Raw genomic sequence first — 14,599 nt, 5'->3', positions numbered from 1 at the left:
GCTTACAGGATAGTGACAGGACAGTGAGAGACAGTACAGGTGCAGGACAGGTCTACCCGCAGCTTACAGTGTCAGAGAGAGTGTTTTTTGAGCTGTTTTTTGGTATGTTTTTAGTACACCAGAGCCATTTTACAAAGGAGACTCTGCCAAAATTTCTGCAGAATCTGAAGCTTTCTTGGTTCATTTGACAGGTTGATATTGGTTCAGAGGTCAGTTTATAGGGGAAACTCTGCCGAATTTTTCCCAGGAAAGTAAACCACTGTGAAGCGTAGCTATGGCTAGATCACAGAACACTGCTCTTTACAATATCAAGAAGCTGGATGGAACCAATTTCCCATTGTGGAAGAAGCAGATTTGGCACGTGTTGGTACAAAAGAAGCAGATAAAACCTATAAATCTCAAGGGGATAAAACCAGAAGATATGGACGAAGATGAATGGAGCGAAATGGATGAATTGGCACTTTCTACCATTATGCTAACTTTGGCAGAAAGCGTTTACTTCAATGTAGCAGACAAGATGTCGGCTTATCAAGCATGGTTAAAGCTGAGTGATCTTTATGAGAAGCAGAGTGCAGCTTCACAGGTATACTGGCTTAAGAAGCTTGTTGACTTGAAGATGAAAGAAGGGACACCTATGTCCAATCATCTGAATGAATTCAACACAATCTATAGTCAGTTGTCAGCTCAAGGTGTCAAGTTTGATGAACCTGTTAGAGCTATGTTCCTGTTGATCACATTGCTGGAAAGTTGGGACACTTTTCGCACAGCTTTGAGTAATTCTACATCTCCAGATGGTTTGAACATAGCAGGTGTAGAAGGAAGTATTCTTACTGAAGAAACCAATAGAAAGACAATGGACAAAGGCAAAGGAACAACCTTATTTGTCAGGGGAAGGACCAAAGAAAAGTACAAAGGTGGAAAGAGGAATCAGTCTCGTAGCAAGTCTCGCAGTACTAAAGGCAAGAGTGACATAGAATGCTACCATTGTGGCAAGAAGGGTCACATGAAAAGAGACTGCAGAGAATGGAAAGCAGAAAAAGGCAAAGAGAAAGCTGAAGACCATGGTGAGAAGAACAAGTCCTCAGTGAAGATTCAAGAAATAAATGTGACAAACACTGTTGCAGAGGATGACAGTCTAGTGTTAGGAGACATCTACTTCTTGAAGAATACAATGGACCCAGCTCTTCTTACAGCATCTGATGGAAATGCACTGAGTGACTGGATTATAGACTCAGGGGCATCACTTCATGTGTCTCCAAACAAGGAGTGGTTTACTTCTTATGTGACCACTAAAGATCATGTTCGGCTAGGCAATGGGCAGACATGTGAGATCTTAGGTGTTGGGGATGTTCAATTGAAGTTTCAGAATGGCTCTTCTTTCACGCTGAAGAATGTGAGACATGTTCCCACAATTACAAAGAGCTTGATCAGCACATGTTTACTTGATGATGCTGGATACGTCATCACTTTTGGACAGAACATCTGGAAGATATCCAAGGGTTCTGTGACAGTAGCACATGGAGTAAAGTCTGGAGGACTTTACATGATTTATGTATCAAATGTCTCTAAAAATGTAATCAATGTAACCAAGCAGCCGAACATTTCTTTGTGGCATAGCCGGTTAGGACATATGTCCAAGAAGGGAATGGAAATCTTGTCTCGTTCTGGTTATTTTCCTGGCTTTTCATTTAATGATTTTGAATTCTGTGAACATTGTTTGTATGGTAAGCAAACATAGCAGCCACATAAGCATAGAAGCAGTAGAAGAGATACACAGTTGGCACTTGTTCATAGTGATTTGTGTGGACCTATGCCTAACCTATCTCTAGGGGGAGCTTCTTACTTTATGACATTTATAGATGATTACTCGAGGAAAGTATGGGTTTACTTTCTCAAGCACAAGGATGAAGCGTTTAGTGTTTTCAAAATGTTTGTGACACTTGTGGAGAATCAGAGTGGCAAGAAGCTTAAATGCTTACGCACTAACAATGGTGGAGAGTATGTTTCAAAGGCCTTTCAGGACTTTTGTGAGTCGAAAGGTACAAAACGTGAACTTACTGCTCCTTACAATCCTCCTCCAAATGGTGTTGCTGAGAGGATGAATAGGACCATACAAGAGAAGGTCAGAAGTATGTTGTCTAATGCACAACTGCCAAATGGGTTTTGGGCTGAATCTGTATCAACAGTTGTTCATCTTGTAAATAGATCTCCTAGCAAGGTTTGCAGAAGGATTTAGTGCCAAAGATGGTATGGTCAGGCAAAATGCCCTCATACAAGCGTCTCAGAGTCTTTGGCTGTGAGGCATATACTCAGGTTCCAAAGGAATTTAGGAACAAACTTGAGCCAAAGAGTAGAAAGTGCATCTTTCTAGGCTAGGGTAATTCTGATGAGATGGGGTACAGACTTGGGGATCCCGAATCTAGAAAGGTTGTCCGCAGCAATGATGTCACTTTAATGAATCCAAATATCATTCTAAACCAGAGAGGGTTGAGGATATTAGAAGAGTTGTCTTCCAAGAAGATGGACCTGCACATGCAAGACAAAATGTCAGGGCTCAAGAGGAGCAAGGACAGGATAGAGTGGAACCACAGGTTGTGGCTGAGCGTGAGCCACCTATTGTGCATAGATCTGGACGTATCACGCGACCTCCTAATAGGTTTGTTCCATCTATGAACTATGTCATGTTGACTGATTGCAATGAGCCTTCATGTTACAAGGAAGCAGTGCAAATGAAGGACTCCGGGAATTGGCAATTGACCATGCAGTCAGAGATGACAGCTCTGCATAAAAACAAGACATGGAAGCTAGTTAAATTACCACAGGGCAAAAAGGCTCTACCTTGTAAATGGGTTTACAGGTATAAGATCACCGCTCATGATAGTCAGCCAAAGTACAAAGCAAGGCTTGTTGCCAAGGGCTTTAAGCAAGAACAAGGCATTGACTTTGATGAAGTCTTCTCTCCAGTGGTCAAGATGACTACATTGAGATTCTTTCTTGCATTGGTTGCCATATTAGATTTGGTGTTGCACCAAATGGATGTCAAGACAGCGTTCTTGCATGGTGATTTAGATGTGGAAATTTACATGCAGCAGCCAGAAGGGTTTGTTGAGAAAGGCAAGGAAGATTGGGTATGCCAGTTGTTAAAGAGTCTTTATGGCTTAAAACAATCACCGAGGGCATGGTACCATATATTCCACAAGTTTATGCTTTCTCAAGGCTACAAACGTAGTGAGTTCGATCACTGTCTATATACAAAGAAGGCTAAGGATGGCAGTTGGCTGATCCTTATTTTGTATGTGGATGACATGTTGATTGCCGGCAAGCACTTGGAAGAAATTTCAGCTTTGAAGTCAAAGATGGAAAAATTGTTTGACATGAAATACATGGGTGAGGCAAGTCATATACTTGGTATGCGCATTGAGAGAGACAGATCAAAGAAGTTGATTTGGTTATCTCAAACAGAGTATATTGACAAGGTTTTGCAACGTTTCGATATGGATAAGGGAAAGGCATTGAGTGTTCCATTGCCACCATATGTGAAACTTAGCAAACAAGATTGTCATGTGTCTGAGGAAGAATAGGCTGAAATGGATAAGATTCCATATGCATCTGCAGTGGGTAGTTTGATGTATGCAATGATTGCTACTCGCCCAGACATTGCATTTGCAGTGGGAGTAGTAAGTCGATACATGTCAAACCCAGGCAAGAAACATTGGGAGGCAGTGAATGGAATATTGAGATACCTGAAAGCTACAAAGAGCATGCGTATATGCTATGGGAGTCAGGATCTAAGTGTAAAGGGTTTTACAGACTCAGATTATGCACGTGACTTAGACAACCGAAGGTCTACGTCAGGGTATGTCTTTACATTGGCTGGTGGAGCAGTATCATGGCGTTCTAGATTACAAGATTGTGTTACTCAGTCTACTACAGAGGCTGAATATGTTGCAGCATCAGAGGCATGCAAAGAATCAATTTAGCTTAATCGACTAGTAACAGATTTGGGAATCAAAGAAGAGATGCCTGTGTTATATTGTGATAGTCAAAGTGCTATACAATTGGCTCGTAATCCAGTTTATCACTCAAAGACAAAGAATGTGGATGTGAAGTATCATTTCATCAGGGAAATGCTCGAGGATAAGCAACTTCAGCTTGTCAAAGTTCACACCACAGAAAATCCTACTAATCTACTTACAAAAGGACTTCCCTCAGAGAGCTTTGCGCATTTTCGCAAGCAGTTAGGTGTAGGGTAGTACATCACTTATCTACATCTCTTGTATATTAGCTTGTATAGTAGCTTCTCTCACTCTTAAAGTACCACATTGGACTTTAAGTGGGAGGCTGTTGGGGTATAAAGCCCAATGTGGTCGCCCAGGTAAGTGGGCGGGCCGCCAGGTATGTACACATATTCTTTTGTAAAAACCTAATAAGAACTCACTATGCTCTACACATTACAATAGAGAGAGTTCACCATATCGTCGTGCTCTTCTTCTCGCACTCTCTCTCGCATCGCACTTCCGCTTGTACTCCTTCAATTATACACTAAGAGTGTGCACACTTGATGCACACACACACATCCTTGTTGAAGGATTGTTAGTCCCTTGTATTTCCTAATTGCTCTAAGTTGTCTAAATCGCCATCTAAGCTCTACCTTGAGAGCGCATGGGTGGATGACGCCATCACTTTGTAACAGTGTGCTAATCTAAATTTTTGATTTTCCACTACTCTAATTTGCATTGAATCTCTCTCTACTCTCCTCGCTACTAGATCCTTATTGTATTCCACATTCTTACATGGTATCAGAGCACTAGGCGCTCGTACCTAAGAAAGTACGAGAAGTAATTGTATCACTTTGCAAAAATAATTATGTCGGTGTCTTCGAGTGCTGCAGCTGGTGCTACTCTGCTTTGCATTTGTCCACCAGCCTTCACTGAAGGAAAGCTTGACGAAACCAACTACACATTGTGGAAATTCAAAATTTCCGCAATTCTGGATTCCTACGTATTGTTGGACACAGTGCTGGGGCCAAATGGTGCCGACCTGGAGCCCGTTGCAACAATTGATCCATCAAATCCAAGTCTCCCAATTCCCTTGCATGCGACTCTTCTGCATGCATGGAAAAGAAGAAATGCAGATGCATTGTGCACCATCGTCATGTGTGTAAGTGATTCTGTTCTCACTTTGGTTCAACATACCACTAAAGCAAATGAGGATTGGATCATATTGGCTCGCCAATATGAGGCGCACAATCACACCAAAATTCAAAATCTCAAAAATCAACTTGTTGCTGAGAAACTTGCTGATGGAGAGAAAGTGGAGGCCTTTATCAACGGATTAAGGACTTCCAAAATCAACTAGCTGCGGTTGGGGTGGCTATTTCTCTAGAAGATTTAGCTTGGCGCTGCATTCACATCTTCCGACAATATATGACGGTCTTGTTATAGCACTCAATACTCAGGTTCTTCCAACCCCTTTAATGTTTGAAGAGCTGAGTGCTATGTTGCTTGAAGAGGAGCTACGACTCAGGACCAGGGATGGTGGAGGTGATGCCGCTTTCACAGCCAACAAAAAAAGCAAGGCGACTACGTCAAATGCCGCTACGAAGAAGCCCAAGAAGAGGAAATTTTTTGGAAGTTGTTTTTACTGTGACAAGAAGGGTCGCGCTGTTAAAGACTGCAGAAAGAAGAAAGCAGACGAGAGGAATGGCACCATGAAAGCTTCTTGGAAGGAAAGAAAATCTGCCAACAATGCTGAGGCAGACCTAGAACTATGGGCCATCATAGAAGAGGTATGTTCATCCACACAAACCCCACTTGTTGATGGTTCTTGGATTCTAGATAGTGGTGCATCCCGACATATGATCAGTAAGAAAGATTGGTATAGTTCCTGGAAGCCTCTACAGGAACCCATCAGTGTAATTGTTGGGAATAATGCTAAATGTCCAGTCGAAGGGTCTGGGACAATTTCTTTTTTAGCATCTACAGGTGAAACTAAAGAGCTCTCTGATGTGTTGTACGTGCCTCAAATAAAAAATAATTTGCTCTTGATTGCTGCAATCACGGATCGTGACCTTAAACTTCACTTCAAGAAAAGTGGAGCAAAAATCTTGGATTCCGAAGGCAACACAATGGGAAAGGACATCAGGTGCAACAACCATTACGAGCTTTCCGCACTTACGATTTCTACAGAAAAAGGTACAACTCAATTATGGCATGAGAGGTTTGGTCACTTAAGCATTTCCATGCTAAAAAAGATGCAAAAATCTGGGATGGTGGCACACATGCCTCAAATATCAGATATGAATAAAGTTTGTGAAGCTTTCATGATGGGCAAGCAACAAAGAAAGGCGTTTCCACAAGAGAGTAGCAATCAAGCTCAGTCTCCTCTAGAGTTAGTGCATGCAGATCTCTGTGGTAAAATGTCTTCATCCGCTTTGGGTGGATCTTTCTACTTTTTACTATTAGTCGACGACTTTAGTAGAAAGATGTGGGTGTATTTCATTCGTGAGAAGTTGCTTTTGGAAGTCTTAAAACTTTGGCAAAAGCTTGTAGAAAATGAAACAGAAAAGAAGGTAAAGAAGCTTCGCACAGATAGAGGAGGAGAATTCTTATCAAATGAATTCAACAACTACTGCAACGAGCACAGCATCAAACGTCACCTTACTATAGCTTACACACCACAGCAAAATGGAGTTGTGTAGCGTCGTAATTGAACGGTGGTAGAGATGGCACCATGCATGCTTAAAGCCAACAATATGCCAGATTCCTTTTGGGCCGAAGCAGTAAGTACAGCAGTGTACATCCTCAATCGAAGCTACACCAAGGCTTTGAAAGGGAAAAAATCTAAAGAAGCCTACTCTGGTAAGAAACCTTCGGTCTTGCATTTCAAAACATTTGGGTGTTTCTATTATGCACATATTCCTAATTCACAAAGAACAAAGTTAGAAGCCAAAAGCAAGAAGTGCGTATTTCTCGGATACAATGAAGAGTCCAAGGCATATAGACTCTATGATCTAGAGGCAAAGAAAATACTCACCAGTAGGGATATGGTGTTTGAAGAAGGGCCACATGCGGTGGAAAAACCAGGTTCGTCCACTTTCTCATCAAATGAAGAAATAACTCACCATGTGCCAGAACAAAGTCAGGTAAAATTTTAGGAGTAGGAGTTGTCTAATGATGACAACTCAAATAAATCTAACCAACTTGCTGCAGCATCACAGGAAAAGTCACTACCAAAGTGGGCTCCACAGCTCTTTGACGCTCGAAACCCTCAAGTTCACAACCCTGATGAAGAGGACGGTGGTCTCCGACGGTCAAAGAGAATAGAGGAGCAAAGAAGAGCCTCTGAACACATTGTCAATATGGCTCTTATGAAAGAAATTGTGGGCTCTGTGAAGGAGCCAACCTTCGTTGATGAGGCCATGGCTGATCCAAAATGGAAGGAAGCGATGCAGTCAGAGTACGAAAGCATCACCAAGAATGACACTTGGAAATTGGTGGATCGGCCTCCGAAGAAGAAAGTCATCTGCACCCAATGGGTTTACAAGCTTAAGCATAAGGCTGATGGCTCACTGCAAAAGTACAAAGCAAGGTTAGTAGCACAAGATTTCTCACAAGTCGAAGGATATGATGTTAGTGAAACCTTTTCTCCCACAGCTTGAATGACCACCATTCGCCTAGTACTTGCTCTTGCTGCTATCTATTTGTGGGTTGTTTATCAAATGGATGTTGTATCTGCATTTTTGAATGGACTTCTCAAGGAGGAGGTCTATGTTGAGTAGCCACTAGGGTTTGAGGCATCTCATTCAAAACAAAAGGTTTGCATATTGAAGAAGGCTATGTATGGCCTAAAGCAGTCACCAAGGGCATGGTATGTCAGAATTGATAAGTTTTTTAAAAAACTTGGCCTTAGAAGAAGTGCTTCTGAAGCAAATCTATATGTGCTTAGAGAGAATGGAAAACAAGTCCTTATTATCTTGTATGTTGATGACTTGATAATCACAGGTGATCACAAAGAGCTCATCCAACAAACTCGGAAGATTTTGAGATTTGAATTTGAAATGATAGATTTGGGTCTGTTGCATTATTGTTTGGGGATTGAGGTTTGGCAATCCACAAAAGGTATCTTCATCTCTCAACAAAAGTATGCAACAGAGATCCTAAAAGCTTTTGGCATGATGGATTGAAAACCTGTGAGCACTCCAATGGAGGTAAATGAAAAACTCCCCATGGAAGATTCTTCTCCCTTGGTCGACATCAAGAAATACAGGAAACTTTTGGGAAGCTTAATTTTCTTGTGTACCACTAGGCCAGACACTTCTTTTGCAGTAGGTGTTTTAAGCAGGTTTTTATACCAACCAAGGGATCTCATTGGAAGGCAGGTATGCGTGTTCTAAAGTACATCAAAGTTACTTTGGACCATGGCATTTCCTTTGGCATTTGCACAAATACTCTTAGTGGGTATTGTGACTCTGATTGGGCAGGAGATAGTGATTCTAGAAAATCAATTTCTGGATTTTGTTTCTCACTTGGTTATGGAGTTTTGTCTTGGATCAGCAAGAAGAAACCAACCATCACTCTTTCTTCAACAAAAGCAGAGTATAAAGCTGCTCGTTTTGCAGCTTGTGAAGCAGTTTGGCTCAGGCGAGTTCTCATGGACTTAGGTGTTCCTATGAATTCGGCAACAACACTTCAATGCAACTGTTATTATTAAAGCCCAAGTGGCCTCTTATACGGATATGGTCGGCCGCCCGCCTAACTCACTTATCACTAACTCTTTGTATATACTCACTTATTCTTTTGTGGATAATAAGGTTTTGGGAGATAACCCTTCAAAACGATTCTCTGCATACTGTGTAAGCTCTCTGTGTATCTGTGTGTGTGTGTGTGTGTGTGTGTGTGTGTGTGTGTGTGTGTGTGTGTGTGTGTGTGTGTGTGTGTGTGTGTTTGTGTGTGTGAGTCGATCCACGCTCCGCTCCTTGACTTCAGCAACAACTAGAGTTGCATGGCAATTGCCAAGAACCCTGTCTTCCATGCACGCACAAAGCATATTCAGGTTTAGTATCATTATGTTCAAGAGCTAATTAGAGGATGAAATTGTGGAGCTAGATTATTGTCCTACTGAAGATAAATGTGCAAATTTCTTCACTACAGCTCTTGGGAAAGACCAGCTACTTTGACATCTTCTTCAACTTGGAGTTGGCACACGGCCAACATAGAGCATCTTCGGGTGTTCATTGAGGGGGGGTGTTAGTATACTTGCAATGCCCACCTCTCTCAGTTTTGCCACCACAATATATGTTGCACAGTTTGTAACCCCCTATGAGGAGAAGTCATTGGTGCACATATATTTGGTCTATTCCAGCTTTGCACGCTGATGAGATCTTTTTTTGTGATCGTGATCGAACAAGCAAATTGGGGGCTAGGGGGCATCCCCCGGGACGGATATTTGTCAAAATATTTCCTTTTTCGAAATATTCCTTTTGGTCGAAATTCCCAGAAAAGGCCCATTCCTTTGAAAATCAGATTCCAAACCAGATTTCCGGCCCCTGGCCACTCCGCCAGAACCCAACCCCCAACAAGCCAGCCACAAACACCCAAAACCCAAAACGGCCTCCAAAAGTGCAACCCCAACGCTTTTGAGCTCACAAGCACCCAACATGGCCTTGAGCCTCCCTAACCTAAGCATAACCCCACCTGCACACTTGACACAACACACACTAACGTGCACCCACACACACACACACACACCCTTTTGTTAGTTATTGTCCCTTGTATCCTAACAACTCTAAAGCTCTAACACAACACGCATGGGTAGATGACGCCTCACTTTGTAACAGTGTGCTAATCTAAATTTTTGATTTTTTTCTACTCCAAAATCAACTCACTCACCTACTCTCCTACTCTTCCTTGCTACTACATTCTTATTTAAATAATATTCTAGAACTACTTTCTATTTGTTTTATCATGGAAATTTAAATCTTTGGAATCTTTTCAAACAAGAATGAACTTTGTGGGGGACAAAAAGCCCCTACAAGCAGGAAACATTTGGTTTTCGTAAATTATTGCGCCAAGGTGGAGGCTATAGCTCTTAAAAGACAACAACAAGCTCAAAGGTAGCCAATTTGTATCATAACATTACAACCAATTTGAATGTCCTGTGGAATTGGTCAAATAAGGAATCATTTCTTGAATGAGGTAATCCTATCACCTAACAAAGCATATAAAAATTCAAAATCATCCCAGGCCAAATGGTCAGCAAAGAGCAAAAACAAGACTTGGTTAGAAGAAGAAACAAGATAATTAGAAGGATTGGGATCAAAAGCTGGACACACTGGTTTTTTAGAACCTTTCAAAAATAACAACCTCCATTCAACCTGTATGGCCGAAGTTTAGTTCTACCTAAATTTGTGGTTTTGAGTCTGGGTGAGCAAAGAAAAAAATTAAGTTATTAGTTAAACACAAAAGTTATATGTCAAATTTAAATCTTTTAAATTGGGTAAATTTACAATTCTAGATTAGGGCCACACTAGGTAATTGACTTTAGATATATTATCAAATTCTTGTTAATTCTCAAGGTACATTCATGATTGGCTGATAAATGTGGACTAGGGTTGAGAAACCCCTGTCAATCAATTTTTCAATAAAATCACCAACAATTAACCCACCTTTCCTGCATTGACAGAGAAGAATCAAAGGCAACCAAAAGTGTTTTGCTCATCATTTTTTTACAATGATGATGATGTAAAATATAACTTATTAGAAAGGATTAACTTGGATAATATTACTTACAATAACCAACTTTCCATAAACACCTTTAATCATACAGACATAATAATCTCTTTTAATTAAAAAAAATCTTTACCAAATTTTCCAATCAATTAAAATATCAGGTTAGATTGATGCTACCAGTTTTTACTAGGGTTGAAATTTTTTAACGAGAAGAAAATTTTGGTTTTGTGAGGTGATTCTTCACTATCTTGAGGGTGCAAGCAAATACAAGATCCAATTTGGTGAAAATGCAATTAAGCCCATCCCCATATTTTTCATGTTACCCCTCCGCGCGATGGTACAACAACCATTAACCATGGTTAAGGGGAAACATTTGGGCACCATGCAGCCAATGAGGATGGGCCACCAAGGCGACTGCATTGAAAGGTGCAGTGGTTACTGTCGACATCACCATCCCTAATGAAGATGAAGCTGTTGTTGAAGAAGATGCTGCAATGGAGACTCCCCTAAGTGTTGCCAAGATTTGACAATCTCTAACGGAGCCTTTTTTAGATTTCAACTCGATATCACAACTGAAGCAGACACTATGTGGCTGCAAAAAGTCGGTTTGGAGGCATTTGCATCTCTTCCATGGGGTGAGTGAAGATGTAACTATATTATGCTAAATCTCAACTAGACATTGTTAGGAGGACAAAAGGAATGATTTTTGGTACTATTTCTTTAACTCGTGAAGCTGTACTACAAGAGTTTAAATCGCCACTGAGAGGTGTTAGCATGATCCCTAAGTGCTTTGAACTATTGCTGAAAAAAGACTTTGGTGCTACTGAGGGTTGTAAAAGATATTGCATGCTTGAAAATGTAAATTATGCTAGGAGGGAGTAGTTGAAGTGGTATTTGGAGAGACTATTCTTTTTGATGAAGCTTGATTATATGTCAAAGGAAAATTATGCTCCTTTATGTTTTGCTGAGTAAGGAGTATAGTGAATTGGGGAAATTGGTTGTATGAGAAAACTTCTATTGAAGTTTACTTGTTAGACAAAAGAAAGGCTCAAAACAGTAGCATGCCCATTGCATATTTGGATGTTCTCTTGACCTTTGTTCAAAGGATGCCAATTGTAGACGGTATTGCAGAGGAGCAAGGGTTACGTGAATCTTCTAGTAGAGTTGCATTGGTACAGAAGGATCAATTTTTGACTCAAAAATTGGGAATACCAACAAGTTTGGAGGAGGATCAAGAAAAGTTGGAATCTTATGTGCTTTTGGTGCAGGCAAGGTACACTGAAGAAGGGGCTCTCAGATGTGTGCAAACTCTAGGAATAATAGATTCCATTAAGAATTTGGATATACCTAGTCTTAACCCTGAGGCAAATGTACAAGCACCACATAAGTTGGGTGAAGTGTTCACTTTGTCTAAAAAGATAAAGTTGAGCATTGAAGTCTTGAATGTGTCAACGCAGTTGAATTTTGAGGGTACATCAACTAAAGGAGCTCATAGGAGTATGGTCATTGAGGATTCACACATGGTTGGATGTTAATAGAGGTTCAATTTTTTTGAGTAAGCAACAGATACAGTTAGATAATCAGATGCATTCTATAGCAAAAATAGGAGTAGCGCAAGTGTTACTGCAGGAACATATGGAAGTGGTGTAGGGTCTAAAGTTGGAATTAAAAGAATTGAAGAGCAAACATAAAGAATAAGCTCGACAACTTTTGGGGTAGCATTAGAGTGAGCTAGCCAGAATTAAAATGTCTTTGGGAATGTTCAAGGAGTGGACTCAGGACTTGGAAGAGAAGGTAAGATGTAAGTTGGAGTAGTTGACCAGGAAAAATAGAGTTGCCGATACAAAACCATATGCTAGATCAGAGGTTGAAGCCTTTGCTAGATTTGGAGAAGCAAGTATTGGGACAGAAGGAAATGGATGTTCAAGGGGTACTTATGTCTGAAGGTGCTACTGTGCTCAAACATTCTTATGAGATGGTGAAGATAGGTTTTGTCAGTGCTTATGAAGCCAATTTTCTCATGGAGGTTGATCAACTGAAGAAGAGAAGGCAGTATTGGATAACACACGTGCAGGAATATAAAGCAAAGGAGATGGGAAAGAAAGTACTTGAGGAAGAGAATTAGAGTGCAGATAAGGGGAAACATGTTCTAGAAAAGAGGGAATCTTTAGAGAGACCAGTGCAAGACAAGGAAAAGCAGGAGGATGGATCAAAGTTGAATTCACAGCCAACTATTCAAGTAGTTGATGCAAAGGGAGTTGAGCCTAAAAAGGTGGTGGCTATTGAATTTGGAGTATCATTTAGTGATTCTATTGGTGATGTTGAAGTATTGGTTGCAATTTTTGAAGCTGTCAAGGAATGATTATAGGGGATATGTTTTCTCATAGCATTGTTAACTGAATAGGAAGCTTTACTTTAGCTATAGATTGAATTTTTTGTTTTATTTTATATTTTGATCAAGGGACATGTAGATCCAGGTCACATTTCCTTGAAATTCACCGCTAGGGTGTGCTAGGTGTTGAAATGGGTAATGCTTAACTAGAACTTTTCTCAGTCAGAATGTGTTATGTTACGTTGGAATTTGTTGAATCTGATATAGTTAAGTCTGATGCAAAAGAACATTTTGTGAGGAATTTATGAGGAGTACTCGTGGGGTTTTGTATGGCAATTTTTTGGAGGAATGGAGCACGTATTTACCATGCTTACTACTATGTTTTGATACTCTTTTGCTTATCCTAAAAGTTTTCTCTCTCATTTTTTGCTATGAATGAGATGTTTTATGTGTTCATTTGCTTATCTTGAAGTACAAGATGTAAGTCTTATTTTGTATGAAGTGTTCAAGGAGTGTTTTGGGTAAGTAGTTTGGTGTTCCTGATTTTAGGTTACATGTGTTGATGAGCCCCAAAACATGTACTTGATTGGTACAACATTTATTCCTAGCAGTGTGGATGTTGACCTAATATATGTTGTGGTTTTTCCATAGCTACAGGCAATTTTTGGATTTTTTCCATGTTTGGTAGATGCCTATACATTGGGGGTCCTTATTGTCTCATCAATATATACTAGACATTCCCATCGTATTTAGGCTTATAATAGCACTCATTTATTTTGTGGTTGGTCCATTTCCATTTGATGAGCACACCATTTTGATAATCTGGGTTGTCCCATAGGTTTCCCCTACCCAAGCCCACTGATAGGCATCCTTTGCATGTTATTCATCATATCATTTGTGCACTTAAGCATGTCCTCAATAACATAGTCAGGAGATGCCACTATTGGTTCTTCCTCTGCCAATACTTTTGATGTGGTTCTTTCACTCTGAGTCTCCTTTACAATTCTTTCCTCACTGGAAATTTTACAGTTATCCCACTAGTCGATTGCATCCAGGCTGCATTCTTCCCAAGTTACATGTTTCTTACTATAAAATGGCATGCAAATCCTTGTTGAGCAATCCCTCTAGGAATAGTGAGACAAGCCTTTCCTTGGTTCAAATCTTCATCAGAAAAATAAATCAATGTATTGCCTCATCTAACTCACTCAATCTCTTATGTTTTCTCCATGTTTCTGTTTGAAGCTATAGATTTGTGCTACAGTGCTATGTTTGATTCCCATTTTTGAGCAAGAAGAAAAAAACTATGATAGTGAAAGTTGGTAGAACCATAATAGATTCAGGAGGTATGGCCTAGAACCAAGTCAAAGATTTTCTCTCTGAGGTTAGCCTAAACCCCTCAAACTGACTGTGGAGTTCCATTGCATGTTCAACTCTTAGAACCTATCTGAAGCTTGCTCGATGGTCATATGGATCCGGTGATTCGCTGTATTTTTTAATCCATTTTTGAAAATTAGTTGGTCTGACCCTACATGATGCT

This window comes from Adiantum capillus-veneris, chromosome 1 (assembly GCF_014529385.1).
Source record: "Adiantum capillus-veneris isolate H3 chromosome 1, ASM1452938v2, whole genome shotgun sequence".
Taxonomy (NCBI): domain Eukaryota; kingdom Viridiplantae; phylum Streptophyta; class Polypodiopsida; order Polypodiales; family Pteridaceae; genus Adiantum; species Adiantum capillus-veneris.
The sequence above is the reverse complement of the archived record's forward strand: the minus strand, read 5'-3'. Positions refer to the sequence as shown.